General features: G+C 38.6%; 1 protein-coding gene across 2 annotated transcripts in view; it reads left to right on the top strand.

Annotated features, from left to right (window-relative positions):
• The first annotated feature begins 1464 nt into the window (after nucleotides 1-1464).
• Nucleotides 1465-13258, top strand: part of LOC309718381 (spermatid perinuclear RNA-binding protein-like) — a 102458-nt gene continuing 90664 nt past the window's right edge. The window contains exon 1 of one of the 2 annotated variants that reach the window (XM_082553536.1): nucleotides 1465-1763. The gene's annotated coding sequence lies outside the window, so the exon portion shown is untranslated. The remainder of the gene's footprint in view (nucleotides 1764-13258) is intronic. The other variant, XM_082553537.1, reaches the window with a different exon arrangement.

The raw sequence follows: 13258 nt of genomic DNA, 5'->3' as shown, positions 1-13258 counted from the left end.
GTATGATATACGATCTTAACCTATATAATTTTAATATATTTAATCATCTTATAATTTCTTTTTTTTTTTTTCTTTTTTTTTTTGGCCTGTCCCGTTTGGCTCTTTTGCCATCAGAATTGTTGTCTAAAGGCAAAGAAAGATGCCCAACGGATTTACTTTACCAAATTGACCATCCCAGCCTTGCCTTAATGGTCCATTTGATTCACCTTTTATTGTTTATTTTATTTTCACTTACTGAACATGGGACAGACTTGACTGGGGGAAAGAAGGGGAGAAAGAAAGAGGGAAAGAGAAACAGCTGAGAAGAGGGACGGGGGAGAAGGGCAAAAACCAAAAACCAACAGAATGAGCAGAAAAAGAAAAAAAAGAAGAAAAGAAGAAAAAAAATGCATATATCAATCACCTGGATCACCTGCTGAGAAAGAAAAAAGAAAACAAGCAGAAGAGAACAAGAGTAATAGAATAAACAACATCACAATGATATATGGGAATATGACAGTAAATACTAAATATTAAACATTATTGTGCAGCACATAAGATCAACAGAACACAGTGTGCTTTGAGGTAGGAGCCAAAAAGGGTGTAGTTTGTGGGTGTGATCACCCGTGTGTACACCTGTGAGCATGGACGCGCTTGTTTTTTGTTTTTTAAAAGGTTCCTTCATGTAATGATCTGCTAGAGGGTGTGGGGGGGCCACAGCCCCGTCCTCCAGGGCATGAAGCAGGTATGGAGGAGATCAAAACTCCAGACATCCAGAGGCCCCCAGAACACAAGAGACCAAGGAAGACCAACAGAGGGGCAGCCGCGCCACTGTCCCTTATAGAAATCATCTTATAATTTCTACAGAATCATGGAGGAATTTAGTGTGCATCTCATTCTGCCAGATTATTCCTTGGGATTAAGTGGAATAGGTGTTGAAAAAGGGGACAAAGATAATTAAAGAATTAGTGTAATTATTAAAAAAGAAACAAGCCCACATTCTCATATGTTTTTACATTTTGGAAATATAATATAATATAATAATATAACTACAGAATTTTAAATGTGCACCTTTTAGACTTAACAGATTTAATGCTACCCCCTTTTATTAAAATTATGACTTAAAATTATGACTGCTCTGCAGGTTAAAATATTATATAGGGGAAAAAAGACTGGTCCCAACAAACAGATTTTTATGCCAAAATGTTTGTTTGTTTTGTTTTGCTTCGCTTTTTAAAAACTTTTTTAATGGGGGATTGCAGCTTTTATATTGCCTGGTCCTATTGATCTGAAAATGTAAGACTGCTTCCATAGGCAGAAAAGGACAGAATGTAAGAATATTGCTTGAATTCTTGAATGTCACTAAATCTGAAAGCTGTACTGTACTCTAAAGATAGTGTGACCAGGGCACAAACCCCATTTATAGAGACAAACTGGACTGCAACCGCTCATTAGACGATCTCTGTTTTTGCAGTAGCGATCGTCGTGCGCATGCGCGGCGTCAGTCTCCACTCTCTCTCCCTGCGCTGAACGCTGACAGGCAGCAGGCTGGCCGGAGACCGTTGGTGCTGCTGCCGTTGTTGTTGTTGCTTCCGCCGCCACCGGCTTCACTCCACGTTGTGAGCTTCCGTCCGGATACAAAGTGACGCCGGAGCGGGACTTACATTCAGTTAAAGGACAGAAACAACAGCAGCAAAGTGTTTTCGGAGGCTTTGGACTCGCTGACCGGCTGAGCTTTCTCCTCTCCCGTCCTCCTCCCGGTCGTCCGCGGACAGTGGTTTGAGGTAAGTGTCCGCTTTTTGTGACAGTTTTTGGGATGAGCGGTCGGCTGCTGCCCTGCGGGTGCCTGGTTTAACTTCAGACCGGCTTTAGCTCAGCTTCAGGACTCCGTGTTTTGTTTGAACGTGTTTGAACCAACTGCTCGTTCACGAGACGGACAGTTTAACGGGAAGTTTTCCTCGCGCGTGGAGACCCGCGAACCGTCCTGAATGTGGCTTTTAAGATAAAACAAACTGTCAGCACTCCTCTACAGGGTATAAACCCTCTCCTGTAGGTAGCGTGTGTACTACCTGCTAGTAAATGCCAAATGAAGTTTTCGCTGGCGTTCATTTGTGGCTCTGACCAGCGGAGAAAGAGCACCTGTTTGTTGGAGTATTTGAGGAGGACAGGTAGGCCCGCATAGCGCAGATGCACCTACACCCTGCATGATTTATCACACATTACCCTGCAGGTTTCCACTGAACAGCATCAGTACTTTGCAGCCTTGGTAATGCTGCATGTTTAGTCTGCTGCACTGCCTCATAGTAATGCTGTAAATACAGCACTCCATCTGCTAAAGGCTGAAATATGGATCTTTTGGACAAACAGCCTTAATATTCATGCTACTCTCAGAGGCGTGTCGGGGGGGGGGGGGGTCATTGGGTGGTACTGAGCCCTCTTAGTGTAACAAACAAAAAACCCACAACAGGACAAACTAGGAAGTTTTCAGCAGGTGCGCATTTATTTACCACCCACATCAGAGGAGAAAACCTTTGCTTTCCATTGAATGTGCTTCCTTGTCAGGAGAACAGACTGTTACGTACATGTTGTAGCTGTGCAGTGTCACCAGGGGGCAGTGTCAGAAATGTGTGGACCAGGTCTGTGGGCTACTCAAGCTTGTGTTTATGTGGTTGCTGTGTCTTTGTAGCTATTGCTGTTCAGTGCATGACTGTATCTCAATACCGAAGTACGCAAGTTTGTACTTGTGTACTTTGCTAGTACTTCCAGTACTTCCAGAGGACAAGTGGAATGGCAGTGTATCTGATCACATGACATCTCAGCTCAGCCCAACTCATCTCCATGTTTTTACTCCAATCCATCCATCCATCCATTCTCTTCCGCGTATCCTTTTTAGGGTAGCGGGAGGGCTGGAGCCTATTCCCCCCACCTTGGCTATGTTTTTACGCCCATTCCCCCTTAATTTCATGGATTAATATTTACGGTGGAAATTGCCCATGATATGCTTAATTACTAGATTTCTTTGAAGAAGAACAATAAGCATAAAAAAGCCATCAAGGTGAAATAATATAGAAAGATTTAGAAAATAGCTTAATTTAGAAAAATTGCAGTAAACACTTGTCGTTGGCTGTAGCTCAGGAGGTGAAGCAGGTCATCTACTAATCGCATGGTTGGTGGTTTGATCCCTGGTTACTCCAAGTTGGCGTGCCAAATATCCTTGGGTAGGATGCTAACCCAAAGTTGCTTTCCGATGCATCCATTGGAATGTGAATGTTAGATAGAAAGCACTCACTAAGAAAAAGCATAGAAGAAAGTGTGAATGGGTGAATGAGGCGACTGTTCTTTAGATCTTAAAACAAGACTAATATGATAGTAGTCAGAACCTCTAGATTTAAAATGTAATTTATATGGCACATGTATGCACATGTTACTGAAATGGGAAGTGGACTGGTTGTTATATGGCACTTTTCTACTCTGAGCACTCAGAGCAACCTCACTGCTTTTAGTCTTCATGATTATTATTAGTGATTCATATGATCTGTTTCACACTGTTTATTGAACAAAGACAAACTGTTCAGATGCTAGAATGATTTCATTTTTATTCTGGTAGACTCTCACAACTTACAACAGACAGCTGGCGTTTAGAATAGAGTTGAGTAAATATTAAAAACATAATTTGATCATTTATGGTTTATCGTTTCATAGCTTGACATCTGTCTCCATGAACAGCATAAACATGCTGGCCCAGATGTTTCTGCTTCCAGAGAAAAGGCTCATACTTTCCTCCTGGATTAAAATATTTTTAATGTTCGTTTTAATTCAGGAAAAGCTGCCGTTACAATAAGTACAGCACATTTCTACTTTAGGGAACAAACCAATTTTCTCAGAAACAAGTAAAACACTGAAATAAACCAAACATCAACAGTTAGAAATCATATGAGTGAATTATATCTAGTGTTTAACTTTCACTGAGTGGCAAAAGGGTTTTGAAAATGATGTGCCAGGACTCAGATTTTCTGCCAGGTATAATGATCCTTGAATGAGTGGTCAGCTGACAGCTAGTGGGGTTAGACCAGCAGAAATGGATATCTACAAAAACATCGGAGCACTTTTGCAAGCAGGCAATGTCTTGCTGATAAATCAAACAGATATTTGAAGTTTACAAATCTGCATTCATGCCTAAAAACATTTTAAAAGTTTGTTTAATTCATCAAAGACAGTAATATTTTAAATTTTACTTACAGTTTTGGCCGCTGTCCTCCACTATTGCCGCTTTTGAGTTTCAGATGAAATGAATTCTGGGGTACTTGGCTGCACCAAGCACACACAAGTCATGATTAATGTACCCTCGATAGAGTGGGCGGAGCAAGAACACATCTGGGCATTTTCAGCAATTTTGAATTGGAACTGTACTGGGGTTGCTACTTATTACATTTCATAAGTACAGAAGTACACACATGTGTGCATTTTGAAAAACGGCCCATACCCAAAATAAGATTTGTTCTAGGAGTGTGCGAAAGGGCTCCTTGTTCCGTCTTTTCACAATAAAAGTTCTTGTCATACACTGTGTGACTGGGCTGTGCCATTTCATGTCATCCATGTATAATTTTTTGGAGTGGAATATTTCACAATATCATTGCTATCGCAATGCCATGTGTTTACATATCCAAGTGCACACAACAACAAGACAAGCCTCAGCAAGCCTCAGAGCTGGAGGCAAATCTCAGCCTCTGATAAAGATTTAGTACCTTCAGCAAACTCCACCAAAGCACAGTGCTTTGGAAGATATTCAAAAAAACCGTTCTGCAGCCCAAAAGTAAACAATATGATGGAAATTACTGATATGGTTATGTGGTGGAAAAGCAGCGATTTAAGCAGCTGGTTACAAAGACTTGAACGAAAATAAAACATTCAAGGTAAAAAAACAAAAACAAAAAACATTGTTTTATTTTGTGGCAGTGTTTTGCAGCGCTTCTCAAGTTATAAAGTTAAATTACTCTAGTTGTTGTTAGTGTTACAGTTATTTTATACTTAAAAGACTGCATAAAATTTCCTGGGAAAACATTCCTACTACTACCAGCAGTTTGGTCTATAAAATGACAAAGTGGCCTGTCCAACACAAGCATACAATGTACTATAGTGAGTTTTAAGGTAGGGCTGCTCGATTATGGCAAAAATGATAATCACGATTATTTTCACTGAAATTGAGATCTCGATTATTTGACGATATTTATTTAACAATAACAATGTATTGAATAATGGCTTTAAAGATTGTCAAAAAAGAATATAAAATAGTGTGCAAATACTCCTGCAAACAGTGCAAGTGTTTGCAATATAAGAAATAAATGAAAAATGTAAACATCTATGTTTAGTGAACTTTGCAGTGTTGCTCTGTGGTGCAGCTACGACACCGCAGCAAAGTTTACACACTGTCTACTTGATCCACGTCTGACTCCGCGAACCCGTAATGTTTCCACACCACTGAAGTTTTTTTTTTTTTTTTTTTTTTTTTTTTAACCTCTCTTTTCAACCAACGGCAGTCACTCTCCTCTCCAAATAACTTCTGCTTAGCTTTCCAAGCTTCCCTCGGGTCCTCTTAATTGTTGTGATGCGTGTTCGAAATGCAGAGAGGTGCGCTCGAGTTGCAACACGGAGCAGCGTGAGAGTAAAGCACGAGGGAGGTGATCGTTGAAAGCCCAGATCGTAATTTAGATTAAAATTCGATTAATTGAGCAACCCTATTTTAAGGTTTGAATAAAATATATGTAGGCAATGTGAAGATACATGGACATAAAATAAATCACCATAGTCCTGCTGCCATAAGAGTAAAAGCAACAAAGATCTTTCTCGTCTCAAAGGACTGATAATAATAAGTCAAATAATTTCATCATGGTTGTTGAGAATAAAGGCTCAGAGCTCTGCAGCCTCTGCAGCTGTAATGAGGATGTTCAGGTTACAAGGAGAAGGACTGGGTGAGACTACACTGGCTGTGTAATCATTGCCATCGCCTTGTGGTCATTTGAACACACCCTGGACCATGTTTGTTTAATGAGGAAAAGATTTGACATGCGGAAAAGAGTTTATGTAGCCATTGTTTTTGAAATGTCTCAGTTAGGGAACTTTAGTTTGTTTATATTTTATTTAAAACTGATTAAAAAAAATCATTAAAACCACAGGCATTCCTTAGAGAAAATGTCCTCATTTTTTGGAAATCTGATGTGTCATGTTCAAATGCAAAATGAGAATTCTTTCCTATTCAGACATTAATATTAATATGTACAATGTACCATTCATGCCTTGTAAATAATTCATTGTGTGTGTTAAATTGTGCCAGGCATCTTATAACTGTTTAATTATTAATTGGAGGATTAATTCTTCACGCTATAAATAGCTGCAGCTGTGATTGTTGGTGTGTAAAAATGGTTGACGTGCCCGGCGTTTTTGGCGAACCTTGCCATTAACCTTGCCGAACGTTTACTAATGTTTCTTTCTTTACATCTGCCAAGGTATTTTTCCCTCCATTACTTTTTCCCCATTTAGAAGTTTTTGTTCTATTCACAACCTGAAAAACCATCAAAAAACTCACATTTCTTCTCTCCGCTTTCTGCTGGTCTTTGTTGGCATTTTTTTTAACTTCTGGGAAAAAAAATATTTATAGGTGGAAATAATACAACGTGTGTGTGTGTGTGTGTGTGTGTGTGTGTGTGTGTGTCACACTACATGGCTATCTGCTGACTCCAAACACTGGCTCAGTCTGACTGGAAGAGACCTGGGCCATTTGCCAGTGATCATGTCTTATTCACATGTATAATTAGCCTGACAGTTGTTAAGTGTGTGCCCAATTTTAGACAGGATGCTACAAGATCATCATCAAAACAACAGATACCAGTATTGGGAGTATCTTTTGAATCTGCGAGGTTCAGTAGAGTTCTCAGGCAAACAATGCCAAGCAGCACCAAAGCTTTTGACAAAAGACGTTTCACACAAAAAAGAATTGAATAAGGATTTGGATTTACCATGGCAGTAGTTGAAGCTTTGTGACATTCAGGTGTGAAATTCATTTTAGTTAATTGGCTGCATACAGGCAGATATCAAGTAGGCTGAGCCGGTCAAACCTTTGGATAACAACTTTTATCTTTTATCTTTTTTTTTTTTTTTTTGTATGTTCACATTTCATGGGTTACTTGATGTTTTTTGTGTTAGTTACAGAAAAATACTAACTACTAAATACTAATACTAAAAATACTAACTGTTACTAATACTAATGTTTAGATTTGTATAGGGCTGAATGATAAACAAATTATAGCAGTACTAAAAATGCCCTTTGTTTAAAAAGAGTGTAAATCATTCAGAAATTAACTAAAACTATCAACAGAATGTGAAGATGGCATCTTATGTATTGTGCTGCTTTGATACTGGTTAAAGTTGAAATGGGGACCATTGCGAGAGGGGAGAAATTGAAACCTGGGGAACACAACAAGGTGGAGATAAAATGAGAAATCAAGACAAATCCAGTGTGTATTTATATCAGACATCACAACTTCTACTCTTCCCAGAAAGTTAGACAAATTGATTCATTGTATTAAAATGCTTAATGAATGAAACTGCACATTATATTTATATGTCTATGTAAACGGTGAAGTTCTAATCTGAATTTTAATCACATTCAGGGAATTTGTACAGTTTAGATTTGTGTCCAAGAAGAGACATTTTAAAAATTATTAAAACTGGTGTTGGCTCAAGGTTTGTGTAGAATTCATGTTATTATTGTAGACAGTTGACATATTTTGTTGGCTAGAAGAGCTGATATTCCATTTATCCAAGGTAGGGCCTGGCACTAGGAGACACAAGCTAGTGTCACAGACCCTGAGGCTTGTTCTCTTCCAGGTCTGAAAGAAGGGATCTTTTGATGTAAAGTGAATGTATTAACCAGTACACCAGGGAACCATCGCTTAATCAAACTGAGAAAAGTAAAGCAAAATAAAATATAAAAACACACCATATTTATATGCTAAAAATGGGTAATTGTAGCCTGTTCCTAGGTGGTTGCTAGGCAACATGATGGCATCATGATATCTGATATAGATACAAACCTTCAGGTTCCTAAGGTGTACCTGGTACAGGTAATCAAACAAACCCACAGACAGAGTTGTGGTCACATAGAGCAGAGCAGCAGGCAACACAGCAGCAAAGAATCATACAGGAATCTTCCAAAACTCTGCCTTTAAACCTGAGAGAAATTATATTTTTATATTAGTGGTGATGGTATTTTTTTTTTGCTTTGTCACCCAACCCTTTTCTTATTTTACATCCACTAAGGAGGTTGACTTGGTTTGGTTTGTCTGGATTTTTCAAAAATATCTGTATGTTAGCAAGAACGCTTAAAGTTGTGGGTGGGTTATTTTGCCTGAGTTTGGGCTTTGCCCAACTTGTAAATTATTAACCTTTAGAGTCATAACCAAGGACTCTTGATTCTTGGTACATTTGTCATCACATCTTCACAAATGCATATCAAATTAAGATAAGAAAAATTCCAAATTCAGAGTTCTTAAGAATTGCCCACACCCACCCAAGAAAATAATCCGAGACTGAAGTCATGCACTGTGTGGAGTGAATTTTTAGCTGTGGGGGAGGCTTGGAGTCTTGGACCGCTCTTATAACAAGTGAATCAGAGTCATTGGATTCAGAGGCCAAAAATAAGCCTTTTTACCAGATGTAAAGTAACTTAAAAAACCCTCATGCCTAATCTATGTTTAATTATATTACTCTGTCACATGTCTGTGCCAGATTGAACCAGCTGATTATGACTTAACAGTCACTTCTGAAGCTGCTGCTGTTTTAAATGACAGTTTGAGGCTCAAATGAAAGCAAGTTGGTATGGAACAGCAACAGATCCTCTCCTCCTCAGGTTTTACTGCTTGAAAGGCAACGGGGAAGAGAAATTGGGATCTTCTGGTCCTTACCTCTGCTGTAATGGACAGTCAGCAGCTTAAAACATGGAAATATTAGTGTTTGGGAACAAAGAGGAGCTCTGTACTATTACTGCTCCCCTGCATTTGCATTCCATGCATTTGCCTGAACCTGATAAATACACACACACACGCGCACACGTCACAGGTTCAGGTTTCAGATGGGGGGGTTGTACTCGGTGAGCAGAGCACTGCTCGAAGCAACTGGCTTCTCCAATCCCAAGGAAGGTAAATAGAAACGGTAACCAGAGCCTAACCTTGGAGCTCAGCCTCCTTGGGATGGGGTGCAGCTAAAAGTGTTGACGAGGATGCAACACTGCTCTTGTAAATGAGGATCAAGTGTGTGTGTGATATTTTGATTTCAATTAGAGTTGTCCTGTGCTGTATGTAAGGAATACACAAACAGTGAATACTAAGAGTTTATTTGAAGCTGTGGTGACCAGTGGTGCTGAGGTTGACTTCAGATCAGCACAAACTCATTGTGTCTGACATAAAAAAACAAAAAAAACAAAACCATGCAGTGTTTATTTTTCCACCATAAGTGTCATGAGCTTTAATTTTTTTTCCTTGATACTTTTATTAACTGAGAAGTTAACAGATTAGGATGGGACAAGTTGGTAACTGTTTTGAATGACTTCCTAGTTCTTATGCCAATCAAGAGAAGAAATGTTACGTCACTGATATTTTTGTTGCACATTATGTAGAATTGCTATTGTAGTAAATCAAAGGAAACCCATTGGCTTGGCTTCTCTGACCTAACCACTCAGAAAAATCTCTGGACTCATCACTTAAAGCATTAAATAACAGAGAACATTATCTATTATTAAAACTTTTTTTTCTCAAATGTAGTACTGCCAGTAAATCTCTTACTTATGTAGTGGTGAATGACAGGCCAATGACAGGCCATGATAACTTTGTTATGAAAAAGACTATAAAATGAACAATGATCCAGATTCATCTCGCTCAAATGAAATGAGGAATTCAGACTCCATGGGCGTAATCGATTGTTAAGGACAAAATACAGGTAAAAGTTAAAAATGCACGCCCTCCTTTTTTTTTTTTTTTACAAAGTCATCCAGTGGACGGGATTGGACGTTTTTGGTGGACTGCATGCTGGACATCCCAGCTGTGCAGCTGTCTAAAATCACTTCACGGTCTTTTCCCAACGTGTCGGTTGTGACATTAGCTCTGGAGCACCATCACATGGTATTTTTTTTTTTTTTTTTTTTTTTTTTTTTTTTTTTAGCTATCCCCAGCTGTTGTGGGTCACTTCAGGTTCTGCAGTACATGCAGGGGATGGCAGTGATGCTGTCCTTTTGATTTGCCCTCCCTGCAGTAGCACACAGTGTCTTTATAGCAGAGCTGCCTGCACTAAGTGAATATCTCAGGATGTTTTATATTCCCTGTTGATCTTCCATTTTCATGAATAACATATACTGAGCATGCCTTTATTTTTTTTAGCATGGAAAGGCTTTGAAAACACATTTAGATGATCGCGGGAAGCTAAAGCTCTCCATGGAAACCAGCCTCATGAAAGTATTTGCTGTTAGAAGATCTCAACCCAGACAGACCTGCCACACTTATTTAATAACTACATGTATGAATGAGAAATGGTGGATTAACTTGCTAAAAAATGTGGTGATTAGGCCAAAACCGCTATTAAGTATTCACTGGGAACTGTTGTATAATGACTAGCTTCAAGGTAGCATTGTTTTACTAATTCTTATAACTTTTTTAAGGCTGTAGTCGTTTATTTTATATTATTTAATATTGTACTACACTATATTTCATTCATCTCATTCTCTTTCTCTTGACAGTAATGTCTTTAAAGATAAGAAATGTGTTTTGGGGTCAACTTGAAAAGCAGATACAAAATGTCAAAGTGAGATCAGAGGTTAAATGTGACATAATATTTGGATGCTAACTGTATGACATTTAGATTTCCCATATACCTTAGTCACCCTTTGTAAAAATACACAAAGAAATCTAGCAGTGAAGGTCATACTTTGCTTACATCTTGTGGGAATCTCACTGGTGCATATCAATAGTGAAATATCTCTGCATCTCTTTAAGCTACAAGCTTCTCGTTTTTGTTGAAGAGTGGGGGATTAATCCTTTTAACCTGAAAAATATGTTCATAAATTGACTGTGCATTATTGAGATGAGATTATACATTTTTCCACCAATAATGGTGATGTTTAAAACTCGCAGTCAAACAGTAAATTTAGAGTTTATCACAGAAATAGATTGTATTTTATGACGGTAAATAGCGGCAATAACAAGTTCCTCTTACTTTCTTCTCCAGTGGGGGAACTTCAACTCCACTGTTGGACTACGGGGCGGTAGTCCTTGTTCTTCTGTAGCCTCAGTGAGCTGCAGAGTTACAGAGCAGAAGAAGAATTGGCATCGCCAGCCACCATCAAGAGTTCATCAAACTGAGCTGAAAGACCACAACATCGTCGACCTGTCAGTATTCTGGACCATAAGTCCATGACTGAAAGGAATCTTACATATAAGATGCATCTGTGATGCTGCAGTTCAAGAAATATCTAATAATGAAAACATAATCAAAAATCAAACATAAATAATGGAGATGGGAGCAATAAGATTTGATGTTCTTTAATAATGCATTATTACAGTGGAGGCCACAGATTCAGCCTGTTTTTAGAGACGGATAACTCAATATTTGGCTAGTAGTAGTAGTATGGCTTCTGTAATTCAAACTGTTTTTCTTTTCGTTTTTGTCCTGATATTTGTAAATTTGTCAGATCCGCACAAACCCATTTGTCCTTTTAAAGGACAGCCAATGCCTGAGATTAAGATTAAAACTTCATTTTCTTTATTTCTTATGACAGAGAAGCTTTGCAATGCTGGACACATGTAATCACATAAATTATGAATTGAAACTAACATTTAATGAAAATTACATCAGCATATTGTTCTCTCGACCTGCTGCCAGCATTGATCTTCAGACTCCGGTCTGCTCTCATGTATTGGCTGGTCTGCAGAGGCTTCTTGTTCTCTGTAACTGAACAGAGCTGTTGAGGTAAAACTGTGAAACCTGAGTAGAGACTTTCCTACCACCATCAGCTCCATCTTCTCTTATTTCAGCTCATCCTTCGCCCTCATTTCACCAAGCTAGAGAGCCCGGCTCATCCTGCATTACAAACCTCAGAAAGTAACCTTGCTTTAGAGCCCTGATGATGACAGAATCCAGTTGGAGCCGGCATCTCTTTGGTTTTGCTAGGGTGAAATGAATATCTCATCATCTGAGACATTTTTTTTTTTTTTTTTTTAAACTTTTTTTCGAGAGTCCCTGAGGACATCTCTTCTCCTGAGCTGTTTGATGTGCTCTGAAAACAGAAACCCTGCAGCACTCTGGATGTTTGAATTGTGGTAGCTGCCAGTCAGTTTATTTCTGCCAGCACCAGAACTTGTTTACCAAACCCTGCATGGACTTTGATCACAGCCCTGTTAGCTTACATTTACACTCAATTCCTCAATGACATGCATCAAAAGCCAGACCTCTCTTGAAGTATTTCTTCATTTGCTATTTAACTATTTAATGTGTGTTGTGGTTGTGACTATGAACTTGTGTGGTGCTATTCAGCAGCTCACTGTGACTAAACTATGTCTGGTTGCTAATTTTATTTCTACTTTGCATGAGTGGCCAGTTTTCAAGTGGACAAGTCTCTTACTTTTATTTTGAAAGTTCCACTAACCAGCTAGCCCAAGCAGTACATCTCTGGAGTTGGAACAATTGGTGGTGGGCTATTTAACTGCTGGCTGGTATTTTGGCCTGAATTATAGTCAATATTTAACAGTTTAACTTTTTTAAAGTAGTGACTCGATGTCATAGCCTCTGAATAGCAATAAATGAATGTATAGATGGATGCTATCACCTGTGGAAAACCATTAAACCTGGAGCAGTAAAAGGTTGTGCAGCAGCAATAAAAATCAATGTTCCACCGAAAGTAGTGAAAAGGAAAAGATGGGCAGTAAAAAAAAAAGGTGAGGAAGGGCTGAACATATCAGATCTTTTAAAAGGGAAAAGAAAAAAGAAGGGCACAGGGAGATGATGCACCCAGATGTGCAAAACTGACATGTTTTCAACAGCACAAAGCAACTGGAAGCTGTGGATAAAGAGTGAAATGTTGAAGAGTTCAGACTTTTAAGTATAATACTTGTCAATCTTTTACAGAGAATTTTGTATGCGACATTTGTATGTGGCCAAATATCACAAATCTCTTTAATTTTTTCAAAGATGACTTGCCTATGAGAAATACAAAAATTCATTGTATCCATTGTCTTTT

Source organism: Aulonocara stuartgranti (genome assembly GCF_965226115.1).
Source record: "Aulonocara stuartgranti genome assembly, chromosome: 12".
Taxonomy (NCBI): domain Eukaryota; kingdom Metazoa; phylum Chordata; class Actinopteri; order Cichliformes; family Cichlidae; genus Aulonocara; species Aulonocara stuartgranti.
Note: the sequence above shows the minus strand (reverse complement) of the source record. Positions and strands in the feature narration are given on the sequence as shown.